Below are 27,449 nucleotides of genomic sequence, written 5' to 3' on the forward strand. Positions count from 1 at the left end.
GAGTCCAGAAATAGAGGGCATCGGTTTAGGGTGAGAGGGGAAAAAGACCTAAGGGCAACTTTTTCACATAGTGTAGTACGTGTATGGAATGAGCAGCCGGGGAGAGTGGTGGAGGCTGGTAAAATTGCAACATTTAAGAGGCATTTGGATGGGCATATGAATAGGAAGGGTTTGGAGTGATAATCGGCTGTGTGCTGGCAGGTGGGACTAGATTGGGTTGGGATCTCTGGTCCGCAGGGACAGCTTGGACCAAAAGGTCTGTTTCCATGCTGTACATCTCTGTGACTCTATGAAAATCTTCTGACTGACTCCTGTTATTCAAAATTGAGTGGACGTGTTGGGGATGGCTTGCTGGAAGTTGTCTTGTGAGCTGCCCCAGACATTCAGAGAGACCTGAGGATTTTGTGACCCAACTCTTGATGGAGCATGGGGACTGTAGTTATAGTATCTGATTCTGTAACATGATTAACAAATGGAGCAGAGGCTGCAGAGAGGGGAAGCTCTGAATCCAGGGCGTTAGTCTGTGTGGGGAAAGGGATCTGCCAAATCTGTCTGTGACTTAACGATGACACACATACCTGACACCTTTGCACGCACATGTATACACACACACACACACATACACACGCTATTTCTCTCGCACACACACACATACACGCGCTCTCTCCCACACTTCCCCCACTCCCGTGCACACACACTCTGCATTTCTCAGATGCACACACACATAAATCAGTGGGGCGAATTTGAATTTGTAGCCTTGTATGTGCAAACGCATTCAATTTTGTTTTTTAAAAAAAACATGCACTTTGTAGGCAGTTAGTCAATGTGGCATTTTATAAAGTTCTGCCTTGGAAATAAAACCCGTCTGATTCCAGAGTACAACATAGACAGACTTCAAACAAGAACATCCCTGGTTTTGTTCCGGGGAGGTCACATCTTCGCAAACATAATAGATTTCTTTGTGGAAGTGAAAATTGATATTGAGGAAAAGGCTGTAGATGTGATACAACGGACTTCGGTAAGGTATTTGTTGAGGTAAGCTGACGGAGAAGGTGAAGTTGCAAGGGGTCCAGGGTCTACTAGCTAAATGGATGTAGAACAGGCTGGGCAGCAGCAGACAGTGAGTATTAGTGGAAGAGAGTTTCTCAAAATGAAGAGTTGTTCTGGGTGGTGTTTCACAGGGTTTCGTGCTGGGACCGCTATTGTCTATGATACACATAAATGAACGAAAGGAAGGTAAAGGTGGTCTGATCAATAAGTTTGCAGATGGCACTACAATTGGTAGAGTAACAGAAAGTGAAGGGGACTGTCAGAGAATGCAGCGGAAAACAGATAGATTGGACAGTTGTGCAGAGAAATGGCAAATAGAATTCAATCTGGACAAATGTGATATGATGCATTTTGGAAGATCCAATTCAAGAGTGAACTATAGGGTTAATGGAAAAAGCCCTGGGCAAAATTGATGTACAGCGAGATCTGGGTGTTCAGATCCATTGTTCCTTAGAGGGGCAGGTTGATAGAGTGGTCAAGAAGGCATACAACATACTTTGCTTCCTGCATTCCACCATTTTAAGAAAGGCAGAAAAGAGAAAGTGGCGAAATACAGCCCAGATAACTTGTCATCCACAGGAGGGTATCTGTTGGAATCTATTGTGTACAAGAGATGACAGGTCATGTTACAGTTGTGTACGGCTTTGGTTCGACAACATTTCAAATAGTTCGTATAGTTCTGATCGCCACCTTACTAAAAGGTTGTGGATGCTTTGGAGAGGGTGCAGAGGAGTTTCACCAGGATATTTCCTGGTATTGGAGGCAACTGGCTATGAAGAGAGGATTGGTAGATTAGAAGTATTTTCATTAGACTGACGGAAGTTCGGGGGACATGATTGAGTTCTACAAAATCATAAGAGGTATAGACCGTGTGAATAGCAAGACGCTTATTCCCAGAGTGAGGTACTCAATTTCTAGTGGTCAGGAATTCAAGATGAGAGGGAAAAGGTTTTTGGGCGATATGTTCAGAAAGTTCATAACACAGAGTCTGGCAGATGCCTGAAACGCATTGCCAGCGGAGGTATTAGACGTGGTCACGATAGCGACATTTACTATGTGTCTAGGCAGATGCATTAATGGGTAGGGAGCAGGGGGATACAGATCCTTCGAAAATAGGTGACAGGTTTAGATAGAGGATCTGGATCGGAGCAGGCTTGGAAGGCCCGAAAGGCCTGTTCCTGTGTTGGATTTTTTTTTTTGTTCTTGGTAAATACTGGCGCAAAGTGTCTGTCCATATTTGAAAGGAAAATTAAAAAAAGGCCAAATGTGGCAGCGTGAATGTGTGGACAGGATGACTTATTGTAGAGAACAGAAAATTGACAGGGAGACGAAACTGTTACATTATGTCTGTCTTCACGGACGAAGATCCAGAACATATGCCAGAAATACCATAGAACTTTTGTAACTGAACACTAAAATCCTTCATACTAGTGACGTGGTAGTATATGACAACATACCTGGATTGAGGATTGATAAGTCTAACAGACCAGATGTAATTCATACTGCAATTTCAGAGAAAGCAGCAATACACAGATGGATTGGATTGTGGCTGACTGCATTTATCTGTATTCACTTTGAAAGGATATAAATGCATTCCAACGATTTAGATAGGGAAAAAGAGGGAGAATGGAAAATTACAGACCAGTTTACTTGTCATCCGCAGGAAGTAATCTTTTTCAATCTATCATAACGAATGTGATATTGGACACTGAGAAAGTAATAGCAAACTTCAAGAATTCTGCATTTATGAAAGGGAAGTTATAATTTACAAAAGTTTTGTTTGAAGATATATCTTGTAGACCTAATCATAGAGAAGCAATGGATCTGATACAGTCAGATATTCAGGAGGAGTTTTAATCAGCACATACAGTATGTTAACAGAAACATTAAAGCAAAGGGTATTGGGAGAAACATATACAAACAGGGAAGGTAAAAGTTAAGTTTGCCTTCATTTAAATACAGACGATGAAGGGTCAACTAGACTCAAAGCGTTAACTTGCTCTCCCTTTACGGATGCTGTCTGACTCACTGTGATGTCTCGCATGTGTTAGTTTCAGTACAGATTCCAGCTTCTGCAGTAATTTGTTTAGACGAGCAAGAAAAGCATTCTGCACTAGTTACACAGAGTACCGGTGAGACTGTACCTGGAGCATTGTATACAATTTTGATGTCTTGATCTAAATAAAACATACTGATCCCATATGCAGAATGGACATTCTCAGATTAATCCCTCAGATAATCAAGGTATTCTGCTGGTGAAACGTGGCATGAGATCAAGGCGGGAATCTGTTTGTGAAGCTCGTTGATGGATTGGAATATGAGAGCTTCATGTCTCTTTTACTTGGGAGAAGGAGGATGCAGGGACAGAATTCGAGAAGATGGACTGAGAAGCTCTTGAGCAGATTTATGTAAGATGTATACAGAAATTGATAGTTTTGGCTGGTATAAAATATTCACACCCCAGGTCCAGTTCAGTTACATCTCAAGCTGCTGCTGGAGACAAGGGATGAAAGGCGCTGATGAAAGTGTTTAAATACAATCTGGTCACAGGTAAGGTGCCGAGGACTGGAGGATACCCTCTATGAGAAGGGCTGTGGAGATTGACCAAGGAACTACAGACCAGTGAGTAGCAGATCAGTGTTCGAGAAACTACTGCAGAAAATAGATGGTTGTCGAAGAATGTTTGTGTGTCAGTGCTGTGTCCCTTATTATTTGAGGCATTCATAAATGATATAGTTTTGAATGTGAAGGGGCATGGGGTGAGTGTAATAATTAGGTTTGTGTCTGACACATAGATTACTCGGGTGGTTAGCAGTGAGGAGGAAGGTCTTACTGACAGGAAGATGCAGATAGAATGGTCAGATGGGCAGCTCAATGGCAGATGGAATGTAAGACTGACAAATATGAGGTGATGCACTTTGGCAGAAGGAACCAGACATGGGAGGACTCAGTAAATGGCAGCAGATTCGCAAGTTCAGAGGGTGCTTCTCCACACATTCCTGAATGTGACGGGACTGGGTAATAGATTAGTTAAGAAGTAATTGGAGACAGCATCATAGTCTTTACTAATCGAGGCAGATATTACAAGAGTTATATAGCACTTTGTCTAGGTCAAGATGGAATACTGTGCGCAGTTCAGGGATCCACATTAGGAAAGATGTGATTTCACTGAGAGTGGCGCAGAGGAGATTCACCAGGATGTTCCCTGGAATGGAGCATATCAGCTATGGAGAGAGGCAGGATACGCTCGGGTTGGTTACTTTGGAGCAGAGAAGACTGAGGGCAACGTGATTCATAAGGGTATGATTACGTAGAGCAGTTGATCTTCCGTAATTACACCGGCACCACTCCCCACCTCTTCCTCCGCTACATTGATGACTGCATTGGCGCCACCTCGTGCTCCCGCGAGGAGGTTGAGCAATTCATCAACTTCACCAACGCATTCCACCCTGACCTTAAATTTACCTGGACCATCTCTGACACCTCCCTCCCCTTCCTGGACCTCTCCATCTCCATCAGTGACGACCGACTTGACACTGACATCTTCTACAAACCCACCGACTCCCACAGCTACCTGGATTACACCTCATACCACCCTACCTCTTGCAAAAATGCCATCCCGTATTCCCAATTCCTCCGCCTCCGCCGTATCTGCTCCTAGGAGGAGCGGTTCCACCATAGAACACACCAGATGGCCTCCTTCTTTTGAGACCGCAATTCCCTTCCCACGTGGTTAAAGATGCCCTCCAACGCATCTCATCCACATCCCGCACCTCCGCCCTCAGACCCAACCCCTCAACCGCAACAAGGACAGAACGCCCCTGGTGCTCACCTTCCACCCTACCAACCTTCGCATAACCAAATCATCCCCCGACATTTCCGCCACCTCCAAACAGACCCCACCACCAGGGATATATTTCCCTCCCCACCCCTCTCCGCCTTCCGCAAAGACCGTTCCCTCCGTGACTACCTGGTCAGGTCCACGCCCCCCTACGACCCACCCTCCCATCCTGGCACTTTCACCTGCCACCGCAGGAACTGTAAAACCTGCGCCCACACCTCCTCCCTCACCTCTATCCAAGGCCCCAAAGGAGCTTTCCACATCCATCAAAGTTTTACCTGCACATCCACTAATATCATCTATTGTATCCGTTGCTCCCGATGCGGTCTCCTCTACATTGGGGAGACTGGGCGCCTCCTAGCAGAGCGCTTTAGGGAACATCTCCGAGACACCCGCACCAATCAACCAAATCGCCCAGTGGCTCAACATTTCAACTCCCCCTCCCACTCTGCCGAGGATATGGAGGTGCTGGGCCTCCTCCACCGCCGCTCCCTCACCACCAGACGACTGGAGGAAGAACGCCTCATCATCTGCCTCGGAACACTTCAACCCCAGGGAATCAATGTGGATTTCAACAGTTGTACTCTATGCCACTGTCTCCCCACCCCCACCCTCCTCTAGCTTATCTCTCCAGGCTTCAGGCTCTCTGCCATTATTCCTGATGAAGGGCTTTTGCCCGAAACGTCGATTTTGCCTGTCCTCGGATGCTGCCTGAATTGCTGTGCTCTTCCAGCACCACTGATCCAGGACAATACAAGAGTCTAGTAGAAAGGATGCATTTTCAGGGAACTTTGAAAATTACATTAATGATGAAGAAATGAACATAGATAAAGTCATTGCCGATTTATTAAAGGCCAATCATATTTGAGAAACTTAATGGGAAATAAATTATGGTGCAGCAATATCTGCAGTGAATTTGGATTATCAGAAACATTTTTGATGAAGTCCCAAGTCTAGTGTTGTGACAATGCTACTCCTTTAACAATTTTATTCTGTCCTTGTTTTATTTTTCGTGGATGTCTTAAAAGAAGCGAATCCAAAAAGTCTGGGTTTGACTACATTGGAATGCTTTCAAGTCTAAAATAAAAGCACGCATAATGAGGACCAAGGTATCATAGATCTAGAACATAGAACATAGAAGAATACAGCGAAGTACAGGCCTTTGGCTCTCGATGTTGCGCCGATCCAAGCCCACCTAACCTACACTAGCCCACTATCCTCCATATGCCTATCCAATGCCCGCTTAAATGCCCATAATGAGGGAGAGTCCACCACTGCTACTGGCAGGGCATTCCATGAACTCACGACTCGCTGAGTAAAGAACCTATCCCTAACATATGTCCTATACATACCCCACCTTAATCTAAAGCTATGCCCCCTTGTAATAGCTGACTCCATACGTGGAAAAAGATTCTCACTGTCGACCCTATCTAAACCCCTAATCATCTTGTACACCTCTATCAAGTCACCCCTAAACCTTCTTTTCTCCAATGAAAACAACCCCAAGTGCCTCAGCCTTTCCTCATACGATCTTTCTACCATACCAGGCAACATCCTGGTAAACCTCCTCTGCACCTGTTCCAGTGCCTCCACATCCTTCCTATAGTATGACAACCAAAACTGCACACAATACTCCAGATGCGGCTGCACCAGAGTCTTTTAAAACTGCAACATGACCTCAGTTCTCCGGAACTCAATTCCTCTACCAATAAAAGCCAGTACGCCATATGCCTTCTTCACCTCCCTATTTACCTGGGTGGCAACTTTCAACGATCTGTGTACATGGACACCAAGATCCCTCTGCTCATCTACACTATCAAGTATCCGACATTAGTCCAGTACCCCCTCTTTTTATTACTCTTACCAAAGTGAATCACCTCACACTTAGCTACATTGAACTCCATTTGCCACCTTTCTGCCCAGTCCTGCAGCGTATCTATATCCTGCTGTAACCTTCCACATCCTTCCTCTCTGTCTACAACTCCTCCGACTTTCGTATCATCCGCAAATTTGCTCACCCAACCTTCTAACCCCTCCTCCAGGTCATTTATAAAAATGACAAACAGAAATGGTCCCAAAACCGATCCTTGCGGAACACCGCTAGTTACGGCACTCCAAGATGAACCTTTGCCATCGACTACTACCCTCTGTCTTCTTCCAGCCAGCCAACTCCTAATCCAAACCTCCAACTCACCCTCAATGCCATACCTCCGTATTTTTTGCAGTAGTCTACCATGGAGAATCTTATCAAATGCCTTACTAAAATCCATATACACCACATCTACCGCTTTCCCCTCGTCCACCTCCTTAGTCACCTTCTCAAAGAATTCAATAAGGTTTGTGAGGCAGGACCTGCCCTTCACAAAACCGTGCTGACTATCCATGATCACATTATTCCTATCCAGATGTTCATAAATCCTATCCCTTCCAATTCTCTCTAATATTTTGCCCACAACAGAAGTGAGACTCACTGGCCTATAGTTACTAGGGTTATCCCTACTCCCCTTCTTGAACAAGGGAACCAAATTTGCTAGCCTCCAATCTTCTGGCACGACTCCTGTAGACAACGAGGACATAAAAATCAAGGCCAATGGCTCTGCAATCTCCTCCCTTGCTTCCCAGAGAATCCTAGGATAAATGCCATCAGGCCCAGGGGACTTATCTATTTTCACCCTTTCCAGAATTTCCAACACCTCTTCTTTACATACCTCAAAGCCATCCATTCTACTTAATTGTGACGCAGTACTCACATTGACAACAATGTCCTGTTCCTGATTGAATACTGACGAAAAGTATTCATTCAGTGTCTCCCCAATCTCTTCAGCCTCCACACGCAACTTCCCACTACTATCCTTGACTGGACCTATTCCTACCCTAGTCATTCTTTTATTCCTGACATACCTATAGAAAGCCTTAGGGTTTTCCCTCATCCTACCAACTAAGGACCTTTCATGTCCCCTCCTTGCTGCTCTTAGCTCTCTCTTCAGGTCCTTCCTGGCTACCTTATAACTCTCAATCGCCCCAATTGAACCTTCACGCATCATCTTTACATAGGCCGCCCTCTTCCATTTACAAGGGATTCCAATTCCTTATTAAACCGCGGCTCCTTCACACGACCCTCTCCTCCCTGCCTGACGGGTACATACTTATCAAGGACACTCAATAGTTGCTCCTTGAACAAGCTCCACATATCAATTACGCCCTTGCCTTGAAGCTTACTTTTCCAAGCCACACATCCTCAGTCATGCGTCACCGCATCATAATTTCCCTGCCCCCAGCTATAACTCTTGCCCTGTAGTGCACACTTATCCCTCTCCATCACTAGAGTAAAAGTCACCGAATTGTGGTCACTGTCCCCAAAGTGCTCACCTACCTCTAATTCTAACACCTGGCCAGGTTCATTACCCAGAACCAAATCCAGTATGGCCTCACCTCTTGTTGGCCTATCTACATATTGTGTCAGGAAACCCTCCTGCACACATTGGACAAACACTGACCCATCTAACGAACTTGAGCTATAGCTTTCCCAATCAATACCAGGAAAGTTAAATTCCCCCATAACAACCACCCTATTACTTTCACTCTTCTCTTGAATCATCCTCACAATCCTTTCTTCTACTTTCCTGGGACTATTAGGAGGCCTGTAAAAACCTCCTAACAGGGTGAGCTCACTTTTCCTATTCCTAACCTCAGCCCAAACTGCCTCAGATGGCGAATCTTTATCCATCGTCCTTTCCACAGCTGTAATACTATCTTTGACAAGCAATGCCACACCTCCCCCTCTTTTACCCCCACCTCTGACCCTACTAAAACATTTAAACCCTGGAACCTGCAACAGCCAATCCTATCCCTGTTCTACCCATGTCTCCGTAATAGTCACAACATCGAAGTCCCAGGTACCAACCCACGCTGCAAGTTCACCTACCTTATTTCGTATACTTCTTGCATTGAAGTATACACACTTCAAGCCACTTTTCTGTTTACAGGCACCCTCCTTTGAAATTGATGCCATGTTCCTAACCTCTCTACATTGCAGGTCCTGCACCCTAAAGCTACAGTCTGGGTTCCCATGCCCCTGCAGAGTTAGTTTAAACACAACCCCCCCTCCACGAGCACTAGCAAACCTCCCACCAAGGTTACTGGTGCCCCTCAGGTTCAGGTGCAGACCATCCTGTTTATAGAGGTCCCACCTTCCCCAGTAAGGTCATGTACAATGAGACAAGAATAAGTATTCACATCATAGTGAAGGAGTGATCACAGTATGGTAGAATTTAGAATACAGTTAGAGAGAAGATAAAATCCAATAACAAGTAGCTGTGCTTCAGCAAGGGAGACTACAATAGAATGAGGGAGCAGATGGCGAAAGTCACCTCGAAATAAATACTTCATGATGGGAGAGTTGACAAGCAGTGGACAACTTTCAAAGGAGATTTTTAATTTCCGTGCCAAAAGTATATTCCAGTGAAAAGGAAAGACTCTAAGAAAATGGGTAATCTGTCAATTGTGTCGAAGGAAATAAGGGACGCTATCAAATTGAAAGAGAAGAAATGCGAAGAGGCCAAGAACAGCAGAAACCTAAAAGATTGGGGAAAACATTAAAGGTGAACAGAAAGCCACAAAATGAACTATAAAGAAAAGTATGATAGAACACGAGAAAAAAAAAACAAGTACAGCATATAAAGATAGATAGATGATGGTATATACTATAAATACATAAAATGTAAAAGCATGACTCGAGTAAATATTGGTCCTTCAGAGGAGGTGAAGGGTCATTTAGCTATGACGAAATGGCCGAGGCATTGAACAGGTGTTTTGTATCTGTCATCATAGTGGAGGACACTAATAGCATGCTAGTAATTGCCAAAGAGATGAAGGTAGGTGAGGACCTTGGAAATATTCAGTATTATGGAAGAGATAGTGTTGCGCAAGATAACGGACCTGAGGGTAAGCAAGTCTCCTCGCCCTGATGGAATGCATCCCAGGGTTCTAGAAGAGGAAGCGGTAAAACTTGTAAATGCAATTGTGGTGATTTGATAGAATTTGCTGAACTCCAAAACAGTCCCAGCAGATTCGAAAACAGCAAATGTGACGCCACCGTTTATAAAGTGAGGTAAACAAAACATGGGGAATTATAGACCAGTTAGCTTTTCCTGTGTAGTGAGGAAACTGCTTGAGTGTATTATCAAGGAAGAAATAGCAAAGCATTTCGATAGAAAACATCCCATTGCGCAGTCGCAGCATGGGTCCATGAAGAACAGGTCATGTTAAACAAGTCTTTTGGAAATCTATGGAGACAATATGAGCAAGGTGAACAATAAGGCCCCAGTGGCTATGGTGTACCTAAATTTCCAAGATTCTTCAACAAGTTGCCGCACAAGAAGCTGCTGCTTAAGGAAAAGGTGCAAGACGTTACCGGTCAATTATCGGCATAGACAGAGGATTGCTTGACTAACAGGAAGCAAATTGTGAGTGTAGGTGAGTGATATTCTGGCTGGCAATCAATACCTAGTGGTGTGCCTCAGGGATCCGTGTTGTGGCCACAATTATTCACAATTTATATAGATGAATTGGAGTTGAGGAAAACGTGTAGTGTGTCAAGATTTGCAGAAGACACGAAGATGCGTTTCATAGCAAAGCATGCAGAGGACTGTGAGACTTCGTGCATTAACATAGATACTTTGTGTAAGTGGGTAAAGGTCTGGCAGATGGAATACAAAATGATAAATATGATATCATCCTTTTTATTGGAAGTGCCAGCAAAAAGGATTATTACTTGAATGTTAAAACGTTGCAGCATGCTGTTGTACAAAGGGACCTGCTTCTCCATGTGCATGAATCACAGATGGTTGGTCTGCAGGTACAGCAATTACTGAGGAAAGCAAATGGAATGTTGCCCTTCATTGTTAAAGGGATTGAGGTTCAAGGCAGGGAGGTTATGTTGCAGCTTTCCAGTGTGCTGGTGAGGCCACACCTGGAGTACTGCATGCTGTTTTGGTCTCCTTACTTCAGGAAAGGTATACTGGCACTGGAGGGGATGCAGAGGTGGTTTGTTCGGTTGATTCCAGAGGTGAGGGGGTTGGCTTAAGAGGTGTGACTTAGCAGACTGGAAGTATATTCATTGGAATTTAGAAGAATGAGGGGATTATCTCATAGAAACATATAAAATTATGCAGGGAGTATATAAGAGAGAAGTAGAGAGGATGTTTCCACTGGCAGGTGAAGCTAGGACAAGAGGGAATGGCCTCAACATTAGAGGGAGTAGATTTAGGATTTAATTGAGAAGGAACCTCTTCACCCAGAGGTTTGTAATCTCTGGAATTTCCTGCCCAGTTAAATAGTTGATACTACTTCAGTAAACGTTTTGAAAACAAAGGTAGATACTGTTTGAACAATAAAGTAAATACCGGATACGGTGAGAGCACGGGAAAGTAGATCAGAGTCCACGAGTAGATCAGTCATGATCTTATTGAACAGCAGAGGACCAGACGGCCTACTCCTGCTCCTAGTTCTTCTGTTCTTCTGTTCTTATGAAAGGGGAGAGGCCAGTTATCCCAGTTTAGCTCCTCTGCTTTGGTTTGTTGGTCCGATTTTCCACAGTCTGGCTGTTTACTTAAAGCAGGCAGCCAGTTGTGAAGCTACCGGACCCAAAGAAGCAGGTCCATGTTTTCATCCCTCGCCCGGACAACTCTCCTGTTAGAAACTGGGTTTGATCTTGTTTTTTGTTTTTCCTTTCGGTTTTGCCATGTGATGTTTATGGGGATTATATCAAGTACTTTGAACACCATCATTAAGTTGGGATAATCCGTTCGGTTTTCGGATAGGTTAAGTTATTCAATATTGTATCCTCTTGTGTTTGTGGCTCCCTCAGTAATCTTGCAAAGACATTCTGGTTTGTTTAAAACTACTTGGTTTGACCAGCTGTATCACTCCTGGAATAACCGCCTTACACTCGCTTAAGTCAACGAGCAAAGGTTGGGTCTGTGCTACTTCTTTGAAATGATTTGAGGAGGTCTGTCCTGGCCTATAACAGTGTGTAACAGCTAGATGTAATATACTGGCATGGGTTGAGAATATGAGAGCTGGCAGGAAAAAGAGGATCAGCATAAACCGTTCGATATATTTTGCAGTAGGAAGCAATGACTAGCCGGATAATCCAGGAATAGATGTTTGGGCCACATCTATTCAGAAAGCAGATCAAACATTTGTTCATGGCTATTAAATGTAACCTTTCCAAATCTGCTGATGATATCAAACTGAGATTGTGAGTGGAAGAGGAGGATATAAAAAAGTTTCAAGGTAATTGAGACAAGTGGACGGAGTTGCTAAATATGTGGCAGGTGAAGAACAATGTGGATAGATGCAAAATTGAGCATTTTGGTTGGAAAAATAGATGAACAGGCTAGCATTTCTAAGGAATTAATGTAAAAAAAAGTTGCTGCATGAAGATACTAATGTGCATCATTTTGTTGACTTCTTCATCAAACTCCAAGGTTCATGCAGGGCAGTGAGCTCTGAAGCCAGAAGTCAATACTGGGATTGATATTGGCACACTGATCAGTACACATAGACCCACCAAGTGGGGAGCTGTATCATTGAAAAGGATCTCGATCTGCTTGTACGCCTGTCACAGAAAGCAATACTGCTGAAACAGAAAGCAGGTAGGAAGATAAATGATGGGTTGACCTTCATTTCCGGGGGATTTGAGCTCAGGTGTGTCTTCCTGCAGCTACACAAGCCCTTGTTGAGCCCCCATCTCGAACATTGTGCAATATTATGTGCAGTATTGGTCTCCTTACCTAATAAAGCACAAACCTGACATTCAGGGAGTGCAGTAAAGGATGACCAGACTGATCTCTGGGATGACAGGCTTGTTGTAGGTGCAGAGTTTGAGGCGACTGGGCCTATATTCCATGGAGTTTAGGAAAATGGTTTGAGATCTCAGTGAAATATATAAAACTCTGACAGGGTGAAACAGATTGTCAGCAGGGATGATAATTCCACTGGCTGGGACGTCTAAAACAAGGGTCACAGGCAAGCCACTCTGCATTGAGATGAGATTAATGTCTGCACTCGCAGACTGGTAAACTTGGAGAATTCTGTCCCACATAAGACTGTGGAAATTAAGGAACTGAATATAAATAAGGATATCTGGACACTCAAGGGGTGAAGTTGCAGCAGGAGGTTGGTGTGGAGATACAGGACCAGCCATTGTTATATTGAATGGGAGAGCAAAATTGATGACCAAAGTTCCTACTTCATATTTTTCTGATATATGATCACTTCAAAGAATTGAAGAGTTGTTTGGCCAGAACCTAGAATGGGGTAGGCTCAATGTGTTGAAAGGTCTAATCATTTCTTTGCAGTTTGTGGGAAAGCTCTCTTAATATTGCCATAAGCTCTCAGATGTAAGGAAGGAGGTCTCTGCAGTGTCGACAGGACTGTGCTTCCTATTCCCTTTTCCAATACAGCGGCTGGTGCCAGGTGTTATCTCTTTTTTTTATCCAATTAAGACCTCGGAGAAGTTTGATATAACGGCCTCGCATGGCTGCTTCATTGAAGAGTTTACCAATTGTCTGTATATCTGGAATCACTTTTTGGCTCAACCAGGAAAGCACTGGAGGTTCACTTCCTGAATGTACATTGGGGAAGGAAATTTACATTGACAATAGACATGCGCTTAAAGATCAATATTACTGCCACCAGATTTTAGATCTCCATATTCTATTAATTATATCTAACTTCCACCAGCTGCCAGACATTACTTTGTTCTGGATTAGTAATCCAGTGACATTTCCACAGCGACACCGTCTCCACATGGGGGCCTATCGGAAGCAGCACTGAGCACGTTATTTCTTTGCTGGTCGACAGCTCTGTCAAAGGAATTCTCACCAATTTGATTATCGTAATGGGACTGAGAGGGTGGCAATTAGTCAGATTATAATTATTTTCCTCTTCGGCTCGGGACACTTTTGTGTAATTTTCTGCGTTGACAGGGAGATGTCAGAGTTGGAGCTGGAGACACGGCTTGTTGTGCAGCACAAGTCTTTACTTCTATTGCAGGAATGGGGTCAGGGCCCATTCCCTTTGTCGTATCTACTGTGTTCAGCTGTTTCTTCATGCTACGAGCAGCGAATCGAATTGTTTGGAGTCTGGCATCTATTGTTCTGTGGGGATCATCCAAGCAACACTTCTGTCTGAAGATGGTGTATACACTGCATCCTTGTCTTCTACACTGATGTGCTGGAAGGTTCCATTTTTTTCGCGGAATGGTAAAACAATATCCAAGTGGTGTTGCTGCTGATGTGTTCCCTCCCACAATCCAAACATGTGCAGGTTATTGGGCTTGCTAACCCCAATAATGTTCTGGTGACCTGAGTTCGAATCCTATTACAGTACATGATGGAATTCAAATCCAATTAATGTTTGGGATTAAGAGTTTAAGGATGATCATGAATCAATTGCTGATTGTGGGAGAAATCGATTTGGTTCACTGATTTCCTTTAGGGAAGGAAACTGCCATCCATACCTGCTCTGGCCCACATGTAACGCCAGACACACAGCAATGTCATTGACTCTTAACAGTCCTCCGGGCAATAAATGCTGACCTAGTCAGCGAGGCCCTAATCCCAACGAACATTCTTTTCAAATAATATTTGTGTAGCCCTTTTCTCTTGTCAGTTGTTCCATGGTTCAACTCCATTTCTGACTGGATGTGGCAGGAATGCAGAGCTTCGATCTGATATGTTTGCTTTGTAATCATGTTGCCCTCTCTATCAGATATTAGTCCTGCTGTTTGGAATGTAAGGACAGTCGTCAGTGTAATAGCTTTAAATGGATTGTCATCAGTTTTAGTGACATGGTTCTGACCTTGGTATATTCACCCATAATCATCAATGAAACATCGATCTGATAATGGGAATAATAGACTGAAAGATTAGAATGGGCAAAACGTGACATGTTGTAACTGAATACAATTATCCTTCTGTCCAACTATGATCTACAGTACCACATGAACTTCCAGGTTTGAGCTGCAATTTCTGCAATGCAATTCAGCTGTCTGTCCCCCAGTCCACGCCGAGACACATTCACCCATCACCCCGTGATCTACCATGTTTAATGATGTGGTAACACTTCCATTTTAATACTATCATTCCTCTGAGTGTTTGTCCATGGTGTCAAACCTCTTACTTGTCATGTATCTGAAATCCCCTGAATATTTTCCATGGGGCGGCACCGTGGCTCAATGGTTAGCGATGCTCCCGCACAGCGCTGGGGACCCAGGTCCGATTCCATCCTCAAGCAACTGTCTTGCACATTTTCCCTGTGTCTGTGTGAGATTTATTACGCATGCTCCGATTCCCACACATAATCCAAATATGTGCAGGTGATTGGCCTTGCTGAACTGTCTATAGTGTTCAGGAATGTGCAGGTTAGGTCCATTAGTCAGGGATAAATATAGGATATGGAAATGGGTCTGGTTGGTTTCGTCTTCAGAGGACCGGTGCGAATGTTTTGGGCTGAAGGGCCTGTATCCACACTGTAACGATTCCAATTCTAATATTCGTCTGAATCTTTTCCATCCAATCATGCCACTTTGGGTTTTAACATTGTGACTGTTTTTTTCTCTGTTTCTCTCCATGGCCTCGATTAAGAACTTTGCGGTGTCAAAGATGCCAATATTATGTAATTTTAGAACCAAAGAATTTGCACATCTTGCGTTATTATTCACTTCCCAGTAAATGGTGCTCCATATTGGACAGGTCGTTTGAGCGGGTTTGATACGCTACTTTCAAGCTGTTCAAAACCAGAAATTGCTGGAAAGCTCAGCAGGTCTGGCAGCATCTGTGGACACAGAGAAACAGAGTTTATATTTCAAGTCCAGCTTGACTCTTGTTCAGAACTGAAAAGGACGTTTTAATCCCTTGATAAAAGTGGACGAGGGATGATGGGAAACAGAGCATGTGGAGGTGCAGTGTCACAGAGGAGGGACTTTTGATTGTGGTGAAAGAGAAACAGATATAAATTGGGTGTAAATTAAAGTGTAAATGGGAGAAATGGTTTCTCTCTACTGAGTGCAATATAAACAAGACATAGACAAGGTCATAGGGAAACCAGGAAGCAGAATGTATGTAAAATGGAGAACAGCCATAATGGGTTCAGACTGTGAAGTTATGGAAATGAATGTGAACTCCTACGGGCTGTAACGTACTATACGTAAAGTGAGGTGTTACTCGAGCTTGGGTTGTGCTTCATTGGAACATTGCAGCAGCTCAGGACTGAAATGTCAGCATGAGAGCAAAAAAGGTTTTTGAAATGGGAAGCATTCAGAAGGTCAAGGTTAATTCTCCTGAGTGGGAATGTCTCAGTTTGGTCTCACCTGTGCAAAGGAGACTGCATTGTGAGCAGCAATGACAGGAGACTTGATTAAAAGAGTAAAAGTGAAATGTTGCTTCACCTGAGAGGTGTGATTTAGTCAGTCTCCGCTGATCATATGTTCACCCACATGCAGAACTTCCCCCGAATGATTGAATAGAACCAGACATCTAAATTGAGGATTCCTGTCTCACATCTGGCCTGAGTCGTGATGTGGAATTGCACCCAGAGGAAGGTCAGTGGGTATACATGGGCAGACATTCAAGCAGATATCCCATACTGCTCAGAAATTATTGTTTCTGTTCGAAATGAAGGACTCAAAAGAAGATGACCACACGTGGTTCGCAAAGTCTGTCAAGGATACTATTTAATGACAAATTAACGAGCATTAGAGTGTGCCCAGATTTAAGACATTTATTTCAGGGACCAGACGCTGATGCGAGGCATGAATTTCAATTCTGCTTCCGAAATTACCCATTGAAACCCCTGCCATTGCTGCTCCATCCTCTTCCCTCCTTGTCTCCCCTTTCTGATTCCAGGTTCTCCCTCTCCAATTACAGAGCACATTCTCTCACATTATGGTCCATACGCACTACAACTGAAGTTCTTTGATCAAGTCTACCTTCCCTGCAGTAGCATCAAGCTCCGTTTGCGCTGCCCCTTTGCCTCTGGTCTCAGTGTGGTTCGGGCTCTCCATTCATGCTGTTGTACACCTCCCACTCACACCTCACTCTGGAAAGTTTCTTTCTCCCCTTTGCACTGAATAGTCCAAATTTAGAAACGTATTCTCAGCCTTAATCTCACTGTGCTAAAGACAACTGCACGCTGACCGTGTGTTATAAAAATTCTCTTTCTTACATAGCTCTGGCCAGAGAAACGTTCTCACTGTAGAGATCATCACCCCCTTTAGAAAAAGGAATTTATTTTCTTGACGTCTTATTGGCACTAGTAAGAGTTTCACGCTGCCTTCGTATTATAACATGGATAGAAACAAATCACAGTATAAAGTTTGGGCTGAGTATTTTTTTTAACATTGTTTCAAATTTGCAATGCTTATTAGTGAATGCTTGTTCTTGAAGTTAGTATCAAATGGAATGGAGGACGTTGAGAGGTGACATTCTGGTCGTTAATAAAATCATGGTAGACATGGATAGGGTGAATTGCCAAGGTCTTTTCCACACGACTGGGGAGGTCAACCATCTAACATACAGCTTTAAAGTGAAAAGGGGAAGATTTAACAGGCACAAAACGGCAACATTTTCACACAGAGGAGGTGTGTGTACGGAATGACCTGCCACATGAGCTGTTCGATGCAATTACAGTGACAACATTTAAAAGTCATTTTGGACAAACATATGAATGGGAAACGTTTAGAGTCATGTGGACAAAATGCAATCAGATGAGACTAGTTTAGTTTGGAAAACATGGTCAGCATGGACAGGTTGGATGAAATGTGTGTGTGCAATATGACTGTATGAATCTAGAAAGCGAGGTAAAAAGCAAGAAATAGACGAAAAAATGATGAAAAAATATGATGTAAATAAATTGGCAAGAAATATAAAAACAAGCATCACAAGTTTTTCTGTCAGTATATAAAAAAATGAAGATGTGTGTGCGTGACCTTTGGTAGAAAGAAAGTCAGGAAAGTACCTTGAGGACATTCGGAGAGTGTGACTTGGGAAGTGGCTACAGGGAACAGGCAGATAATTTACAACAGTATTTGACATCAATCGTCACAGGGAAGACACTGTAAGTAATTCAAAATCATCAAGAAAATGGTAATAGGAGGGTTCTAGAACTGTCTCTAACAAAAGGTACAAGGATTTTAATAACAGATAACACGAAGGATAGGCAGGTCAGTAGTAATTCATAATTGATTTTTAAAGAAGTGGTTACAGAGTGACTGGTGCCACTGTGTGAAAGATTCCATAACTCTCTGGATTACAGAAGTGTTCAAGCGAAACTCGTGAAGCTCCAATATGGCGCCTGTTTTCAAGGATGGAGCGAGACACAAAACAGAAACCATTTACCCCAACCATTATTGCTGGGAATCTGCGACAGTCTATTTTTAAGGAAGGAATTGCAAGGCATTTATAAAAGCTTCAGGCAGAGTCAGCATGGTTTTGTGAAAGGGAAGCTGTATTTTGCCTTGTAAAATCATGCAAAGTTTTTCTGGAGATCCCTGAGAATATATCAAGCGGATTCGTTAAAGGGGAACTGGTAAACATGAGGCTTTCCAGAGATTTTCCACAAGGTATCACAAAGTAAGGGTTCTTCCACCAAACAGAAACTCATAGTATGATGGATAACATGGGATGACGGATGGTCATCACATAGAAATTGGAGAGTCAGGGTTCATTGATCTTTATGATAAAGGCATATCTACTGGAGTAGCACCAATATCAGTCCAATGGCTTCAGTTATTTACATCTATACTGAGAGCCTGAAGGAGGGAGCTGAGTGCAATACACATTCGAGTTTGAGGATGACACGGACAACCATAAGGCAGGCTGTTATTTAATGAAAAGGAGACCCAAGAAAAGAGCAGTACAAAGAGATTGGAGTATTCCGGCACATGAAATATAAAGTCATCATGCTGATGCAGAAAGTAACTAGATTGGTACATTAAGCGGGTTTCTGGGATGAGAGGGTTGAATTGTTGCGTACATCTAAAATGGTGAGGCAATTATTCATTGTGCTTGAAATGAATGAGCGTGACATTACTTAAATGGACAAGGTACAGAGGGGGGCGTTGAGAATGTGGTTCCACATCTGGGCAGAGTGTCTCACTCCGGGACATTTGTACAGAATAAGAGATATCGATTTCAAACTGAGATGTAAAGAAATGTCATCTTTCACAACATAGTGAATATCTGGTATTCCCGAACCCAGAGAGTTGTGGAAGGTGGGCCACTGAATGTATTTACAGAGGGGGTGGATTGGTTTCTGACATATAAGCGAGTTGAGAGTTACGAGTGGGCAGCAGGAAAGTGGAGTTGAGCCAGCCTGGATTCTACAAGTACATTTTCGAAGCAAGGCCTAACCATCGGAGTGCCTTCGCTCTGCTCCTGTGTAGCAGGTCCGAAGGGCTGAATGGACCATCAGAACACAGGGCTGAGGTACACGAGTGGGCCATTCGGCACTTTGGCACTACTCAACCAGTAAAGTAGGTCATGGTTCATCTCACTATGCTCTCAGCTGCACTTTTCTTTCCATGTACCATTATCCTTGATACACCTGTCTATGGAAAATCAGATTAAGCCAGCCTCGATATAATATAAAGATTCAGTCATCACAAACTTCTGGGAAACAGAATTCCCACTTGAACTAATGCCCACTTTGTGAATTCACCTCACTCCCGTTCTGACTGTGGTTGCAGGGTGCAACTGTTACCTTTTTTAGTACCTCTCCTCCACAGTTTGCAACAAATTTAAATGTAACCAGGTTGGAGATATGGCCGGTGATAAAGGTCTCAGACCGGGTCAGGTTCAGTGATAGGAACTGAACAGGCAGAGTTCTTTAGTCAGCCAAATATAACTAATAGAAATAACGGAGCAGCATGGTGGATCTGTGGTTAGCACTGCTCGTCATATCACAAAGGAGCTTGGTTCAATTGCAACCATCAATTCTCACCGTGTCTGTGTGTGTTTCCTCCCGGTGATCCACTTTCCTCCCACAATCAAAAGATGTTTGAGTTAATTGGACATGCTCAATTGTCCATAGTGCTCAGGGATATGTAGGTTAGCTGATTTAGTCGTGGAAAATGCAGGATTACATGGTAAGGTTAGGGGGATAGGTCTGGGTGGGATGCTACTCAATGGACAGAATGTCCTGCTTCCACACTGTCGAGGTTCTATGACAATGACATGTTTGGACTAGACAAACACCCAGTGAGTATCTACCTGATCCATGCTCCTCAAGGTCTTGCATATTTCAATAAGATCATCGCTCATTCCAAGAATAATCTGTTAAAGCCTCCATAATATAAGCCCTTCATTTCTGGAATACGTGAAGCGAAACATCTGTGAACTGCTTCCAATGTAATTATATCTTTTCTCAGGAAAGGAGATAAAATAATAACCTCATAACCCAGATGAGGTTTCTCACTGTTGTGAGACTTTGGAAATCTCTTCCCGCAGAGCATTGGAGGCAGAGATATTGAATATTTTTGAGGCACAGATAGAAGGTTCGTGGATAATAATGGAGTCACGGATTATTGGGCAGGAATGTCCAGTGTGGGGGAAAAGCTGGCAGTAGTACAAAATGACACTAATCCAAAACACCCAGGAAGATAATGCAAAACAAATGGTAAGGTAGATAAATAAAATAAATGCAAAATTGATAGAATAGAGTTCCAAAGGACCATGGGGCTGCTCTGTCATGAGTGAGAGACCACTCGTGGTTTAACCTGACAGTCAGCACACCTAAGGTGTTGGGGTGAGGTTGAGAGAGCGTCCACTTCATGGTAACCTCTGTCGGTGTGGAAAATTGAACCTACGCTTGTGTCCTCCCTCTGCATCACAAACCAACCATCCAACCAGATGAGTGGGAGACTGTGTAACTGTTACAGACAGAAACAGCCACAGGCAAAGGACAATAGAAACGTTCAAAACAAGGGGAAAAGGTACAATTCAGATAACAGTCAAGATAACGGTTGAGGATAAAAATGTTCTCGGCTAGAAATTGTATTTTATAACGAGACAAGTATTTGGAAGCCTGTTTTGGTTGAATAACATAAGGTGAGACAAGTGAAATAACCAGAATACTAATTGTTATTGCTTACCGATAACCAGAACATAAGTATAGATTTTGGTCAGTCTCTGTAAAATGAGCTTCCCATACATAAAAATATACAACTGATGGAACTGATGGAGTGTCCGTCCCCATGGGAAATGCCCTCGAACAGGCGCTTGAAGAAAACCTGTGTGTTGTCTGGTCAGTGACAGGAAGGCAGGGGGTTGAAAAACTGAAAGCTCCTGCACACGGAGCTGAGAAAACTATCAAATAGGCAGCAATCTTATTATATGCTAGAGCACAGTTGAAGGGTTGATTGGCCTCATGATGGATTTTAATTGTATGTGGTTTGAATAACACACATCTCTGTTCCTTCCCTTTATATGATACATACTGGTGCATTGACATTTTCCTGAAAACGGAAATTACTTGGAACATTTTCTGGCACATCCAATAATTAGCATTTTTCAGAATATTCTATCACCGTGTGAAGGTATTGGAAAGACAAAGAGAGAGAAAGAGAGAAAGAGGAATGGCGCTGTGTGCAGCAGTGAGAGTGATGCAAAATGAGCCTTGTTCTGTATACAACAGATATACAGTGTTTATAGTGTGGGGGTAAAGTGGCGAAAGAGAGAGAGAGAGAGAGAGAGAGAGAGAGAGGGTGCTGCATGCAGCAGTGAGAGTGGTGGTGCATGAGCCTTGTTCGGGGGTAGGTGCTATAACAGATTTCAATGAGTATGCGGGAGCAGAGAGAAGATGGTGGCCCTTATCCTGGCAGAATGGGAAAGGATATTGATGCCTGTCCTGTATTGTTGGACATTACGTCAGACCGCAAATCCTGCACTGATCTGGGCGGTGAGCTGCCACCACTGCGCAGGGCAGCTCCAAACTGGGAAAGCTCAACCGTTTGCCAATTGGCCTCTTAAAGATGGTACCAGTGCCAGGGATCACAGAATATCCATGTGATGGATCCAAGCGATGGTGTTTACCTTCAGCCATGAAGGGTGGGAGAAATAGGCTGGCATTGAATGATAGGTACACCGTGGGGTGGGGTTGGTAGTTAATGAGGTGAGTTCGATAAGATAGCACAAGGAAACTACCTCAGCCTCGTATAGATAATCCGTCAGTCACACTCAATGAAAATGGCCCTGAGATAAATTATTGTTAGCTTCTGCCCAATGAGTTGAAGAATCTGCTGATTCCACTCCCAGTTACAAAGCTGAAGAACAAATGCTCACCAAAAAATCTCCACCATCCGAACTCACGCCAATATCCCATTCACCCATCATTCCTGGGAATACTGGCTGACGTTGTCGGCTGCTGTCAAAATAGCTTCATTTCAGTATTCTGAAACCTGTGATATTCCATGAAATTGCCTCTCAATCTCTGTTTCCCTTTTACCCCAAAATTATTTTGTTTGTTGATATTTAAACTGATACTCCCGCCATCTCTCTCTGGCAGTGATGTTCACACCCACAGCACCCCCTTGTCATGGCACAATGGACATATGGGGCTGTAAGTGGATGGGAGCTACACATCCTGTCACTTTCAGCATGGGCTGCAAGTTTCCTCACTATGGGCAGAGATCTAACACATTGTTACTGAGCAATGTACTGGAGTGGTGAAAACAGCTGCTTTGACGGTAACTGCTCCAGGTTTACAGATCCATTCACTGCACAGCTCCCCATACTGATAAGACGCCTTGTCCACGTCTATAGAACAAGACACTGGTGTGGGCTGCATATCACCCCCATGCTGGACAGAACGTTTCATGAGTGTTTCTGAATCAATACATCGGTGTGTACTGTACTGCTCCACGTGTTGGACAGATAGCTAGTGGACTGGAGAGACCTGTGCTATATTCCATCCTGGACTGATTGCTGGGTTGTACTGATCCAGGTCTGCACAGTGCTCCATGTTGAGCATCTGGGCTTATACGGTCTGGGCTGGATCTGTCAGGTGGATTAACTCTGCGATATAATTCCTGATAGAGCTATCACTCCTCCAGCATGGCGCATCCCGCTGTTAAACCTTGTGTTTCTGCAACATATTGTTCATTAAGTTATTAGCTAATTAAAACGTGAATATCTGTCCTTTTTGTTATGGAACTGAGCAGACACATCTCAAAATGTATTATGAAGGTTGTCTTGACTGGAACATTATCTTATTTTAATGATAAATGTGAGATGCTGTGTTTCAGATGCAATTCGCTTTGTGAAAATATTAGACATTAAGCAACCACTGTCGACAAAACACAAAAAAGCAGAATAATCGATTGTTTACCTACTAAACAATAGCTGTTCCAATATGGTCACATCTTATAAACACACACTTGTCAAACAAAAAATTCAGGAAACAGATTGTCTCACCTGCAGTTCTCCAATGCAGGAGGAAAGAACATCAAAAAGACAATTCTGAGAGAAATATCAGAGAGAGTGTAGCAGCTGGGAGAGATTTCGCGCCTTCCAATCCTGATAATACCCCAGCAATAACTAGGGAAATGTAAAACGAAGAATCCTGGTTCTGTGACACTCTGACCGTCACTCCACAGGAGGAGCCACAGCAGCAAGGACCACGAGGAATGGACTGTAATTACACTGTTTATGGTACTGTAGGAGCCTCTCAGAAATGCCTACCCCCACCTAAGCCGTTAAATGATGGTAAGATACATGTCAAAGTTCAACATAAATAAATGAAACGAAAGGATGCAGCAGGCCTGGTTATCAGACACAGCAGGGCTTGGGAGCCCAGCAATTCCAACCCTGCCAAAACATCGTAGGATCATCGAGCTAGTGAATAGAAATCATCATCTCTTTATCTTACCCCTAACTTTACAATTGGAGATGCTGTTATTAGCCCAATATTCAGCGATGTCAACATTCCAACGAGACCAAGTATTATTGTGACTTATAAGGATTGTAGTGAAAGGGTTAACTGGAGCTGTTTGTACATTGACTGTGATTGATGTCAGTCTCCATGGATACTAACTGTGTCATTGAAGAGTTTCCCTCTTCCATTAGTAAGGGGTTTCCTTCAACTTGTTATTCCATATTATCAGCGGCATCCTCAAGATGTTTGGGGTCAGCAGATGCATTGAGAGGGAGAGGAAGAGAATCTTACAGCAATAGACGGGAGTGTTCCATCAATGGATCAGAATCTGAGAGCATTAGACTCGAATATTCCAACAATGGACAGTAGTTTATCCTTGGGTCTATACTTGCTTTCTCGGAATTGGGCATGGTCCGAGTTACGGATACGACCCATTCTAATGATTATTCAGACAGGTTACTATCCTATACTCACTATTATTATTGTCCCTGGAAAGCCTATTTCTGTCAATTCTATGAGCGATGGTGAAGGTTATTGCTATTTCTGTTATTTATATTTAACAAATACAATACCTGTTACCTTCAGTTTCAGTCACAAATTTCACTTCATTTCAATCAATTTCCGAATCTTCACTCATAAACATCTAAGAAGGAACAAGACTGTTCAGACACGAGTTTTACTTTTGCCCTGAACTGTTTTATGTCTCTGTATTCTCTCTGTTTTCAACCCTGCCCACGCCCACCACAGTCTCCAGCTCTGCCTCAGTGCTGTTCCACAATAAGCCATCATCTGCCCCCTTGTTAACTTCAGATTTTACGGCTCTTGTTCTTTTCTGACCACTCTTCCAGGTACAAATATTTTGACTACAAGCTTGTGCTTGTCTCTCCAGTTATTTCATTATAGGAACCTCATATCAGAATAATAATTTCACTAGCCGTGTTATGACTCTAAAGGCATTGTTTCAAATTCTACCAGAACCAATGATAGAACTTAAATTCAAGTGGCAACAATTGGAAAGAAACCTCATTTTACAAACACCAACCATGAAACATAAGGATTTCTTTTATTATTTCACGAATAGCCTTTGGTAAAGAAACCAAGTGTGACAAAAAAGGGTTGGCTCCATATTGTCTTGACAAATGGTCTCGCAGTCAACGGCAATTAGTGACGGAAGACAAATTCTGCCATGGCCAGTGATGCTGACATCTCATGAAACAACAGAATGAAAGGTGAAATAAACCAAAGAACTGTGGATGATGGAGATCTGAAATAAAACTCCCCAGCGTCTGAAAATATTGGAGAATCTCAACAAGTATGGCAGCCTCTGTCAGGAGAAAAATAGATAAAGTTTCAAATCTAGTGACCCTATATCACAACTGAAAGCAACTGGGAAATAATGTTATTTATATCAGAGATGGTCGGATATGTGAGGGGAAGGTTAGTTGAATGGATGTAGGAATGCCAAGCGAGAAAGAGAGAGAGAGAGAGAAAGTGAGAGAGAGAGAGAGAGAGAGAGAGAGAGAGAGAGAGAAATGAAAAGCACACATAGGAACTGCTGCTGATAAACCAGAAGGAAAATAACATGGGAGCTTACTCTAAAATGTCCCCTTTTCCCATATTACTGAATATCATGTGAATTTAGATGTGTCCCTGTTTACATTGAGTTATATTCCCTCTGTCTTTCTTCTCTGTGCGTAATGATCAACTCAATCGGCAATAGTGTTGCCGCCCTTCTAGTCGCTGAGAGACAAAGAAACGGAAGGCCACATTGTCAACTGATTTTTTTTTGGAGAAAGGAACTGTAACTGTAGGGCAGTGCAGAGATGTAACTGTTTTTTTTCTGCTAACAACAGAAACATTTTCAACAATATTTGGGTGCATCGTGTGAGGATTTGACTTGTTCCAGTAATTACAGAGTAAACAGACGTTCTGTGGACGCTTTTCACGATGTTCTATTATCAGCTGCTGCGTCTATTCAGGGATATCCAAGGGTATGGTGACCCAACTCTGGACGAGATATGAGCACTGCATTGACAGAGTGTTCTGGGTCCATGGTAAACACATAGAATCGTGGCTGCACAGAAGAGAAACTGTGTACACAGGGAGGGCCAGGACACTGCATGTTCCTACCTGGAATTTCTAGGAACATTTGTCTAAGCTGGACCAATTCCATGTGTAAAATGTGAAATCAGCGTCTTTCAAAAATGAGGTGGTGACTGAGCTGTGTCTCCTCCTTCGAACTCACACCAGGGACAGGACTGTATTGACACTCACCACGAAGTGAACTGGATTGATTCTGGAACTTTCCAGGCAGAGTGCATGACATTTTCATCACCATGAAGTGTATTGGATTGAGTCTGGAACTTTCCAGGCAGGAGTGAGCGACATGTCCGGAGTGCAGTCCTCCGATATATCACAAGCTGATAGGAGCCACCTGCCTGCTGAGAGGAATACATTGGTTCTGTCTCCACAGAAGAAGGTGCAGAAACTAACTTCCAGAGGCCGTGGTGAAAATCATATCATTATTTTCCAAGTGTCTAGTTGTCACATTCTTTATAAAAGGTCACAATGTTTTTCTCACAGCTGACATCAAGCTATTTAGTTTTCTGTTTGCCCTCTCTGTTTTAAAAGTTTAAGTTTATAATAGCTGTTTTCCAGTCTGCAGGATCCTTTCCAGAATGCATCCAGCTTTGACGAATAGTCAGTCATTCTTTCAGTAGCTCTGTTGCGACCTCCTCAATATTCGTTCTCATCTTCCGCCTAGGAACCCTCCAACCACAAGGGATGAATGCAGATTTCTCCAGCTTCCTTATTCCCCCTCCCTCCACCTTATCTCAGTTCCAACCCTCGGACTCAGCACCGCCTTCTTGACCTGCAGTCTTTTTCCTGACCTCTCCACCCCACCCCCTCTCCGGCCTAACACACTCACCTTAAACTCCATCCACCTATCGCATTCCCAACCGCCCCCCCCCCCAAGTCCCTCCTCCATACCTTTTGTCTTAGCCTGCTTGGCACACCTTCCTCATTCCTGAAGAAGGGCTTATGCCCGAAACATCGATTCTCCTGATCATTAGCTGCTGCCTGATCTGCTGCACTTTTCCAGCAACACATTTTTCAGCTCTAATCTCCAGCATCTGCGGTCCTCACTGTTTCCCTTTTACAGGGAATGGAGTGTTTACGTTATAAGGACAGGCTCGATGGACTAGGACCTTCTCCACTGCAGCTTGGAAAGTTGAGACCTTATCAACCCTATAGAGGTTTTTAAAGCAAAGAGCGGTATAGATAATGTTGAATAGAAGGTGCCCTTTCCTTGAGGTGGTACATTTCAAGACTAGGGGGTAATTTTAAGATGACAGGAGAAAGGTTTACAGAATACATAGTGCCATAGAGCTACCCAGCTCTACCCAACTTGTCCCTGCGAAACAGATGTCCTACATTAATGTAGTTCCATTTGCCAGCATTTTGCCCATATCCCCCTAAACACTTAATTCATTTGCCCGTCCAGCTGCCTTTTAAATGTTGCAATTGTCCCAGCCTGCACAACTTCTTCTGGTAGCTCCTTATTTATACAGCACCCTCTCATTGAAAACGTTGCCCCTTAGATCCCTTTTAAGTCTTTCCC

This window comes from Chiloscyllium plagiosum, unplaced genomic scaffold, assembly GCF_037043375.1.
Source record: "Chiloscyllium plagiosum isolate Xiang-an unplaced genomic scaffold, Cpla_swu_hap1 HiC_scaffold_38, whole genome shotgun sequence".
NCBI lineage: Eukaryota > Metazoa > Chordata > Chondrichthyes > Orectolobiformes > Hemiscylliidae > Chiloscyllium > Chiloscyllium plagiosum.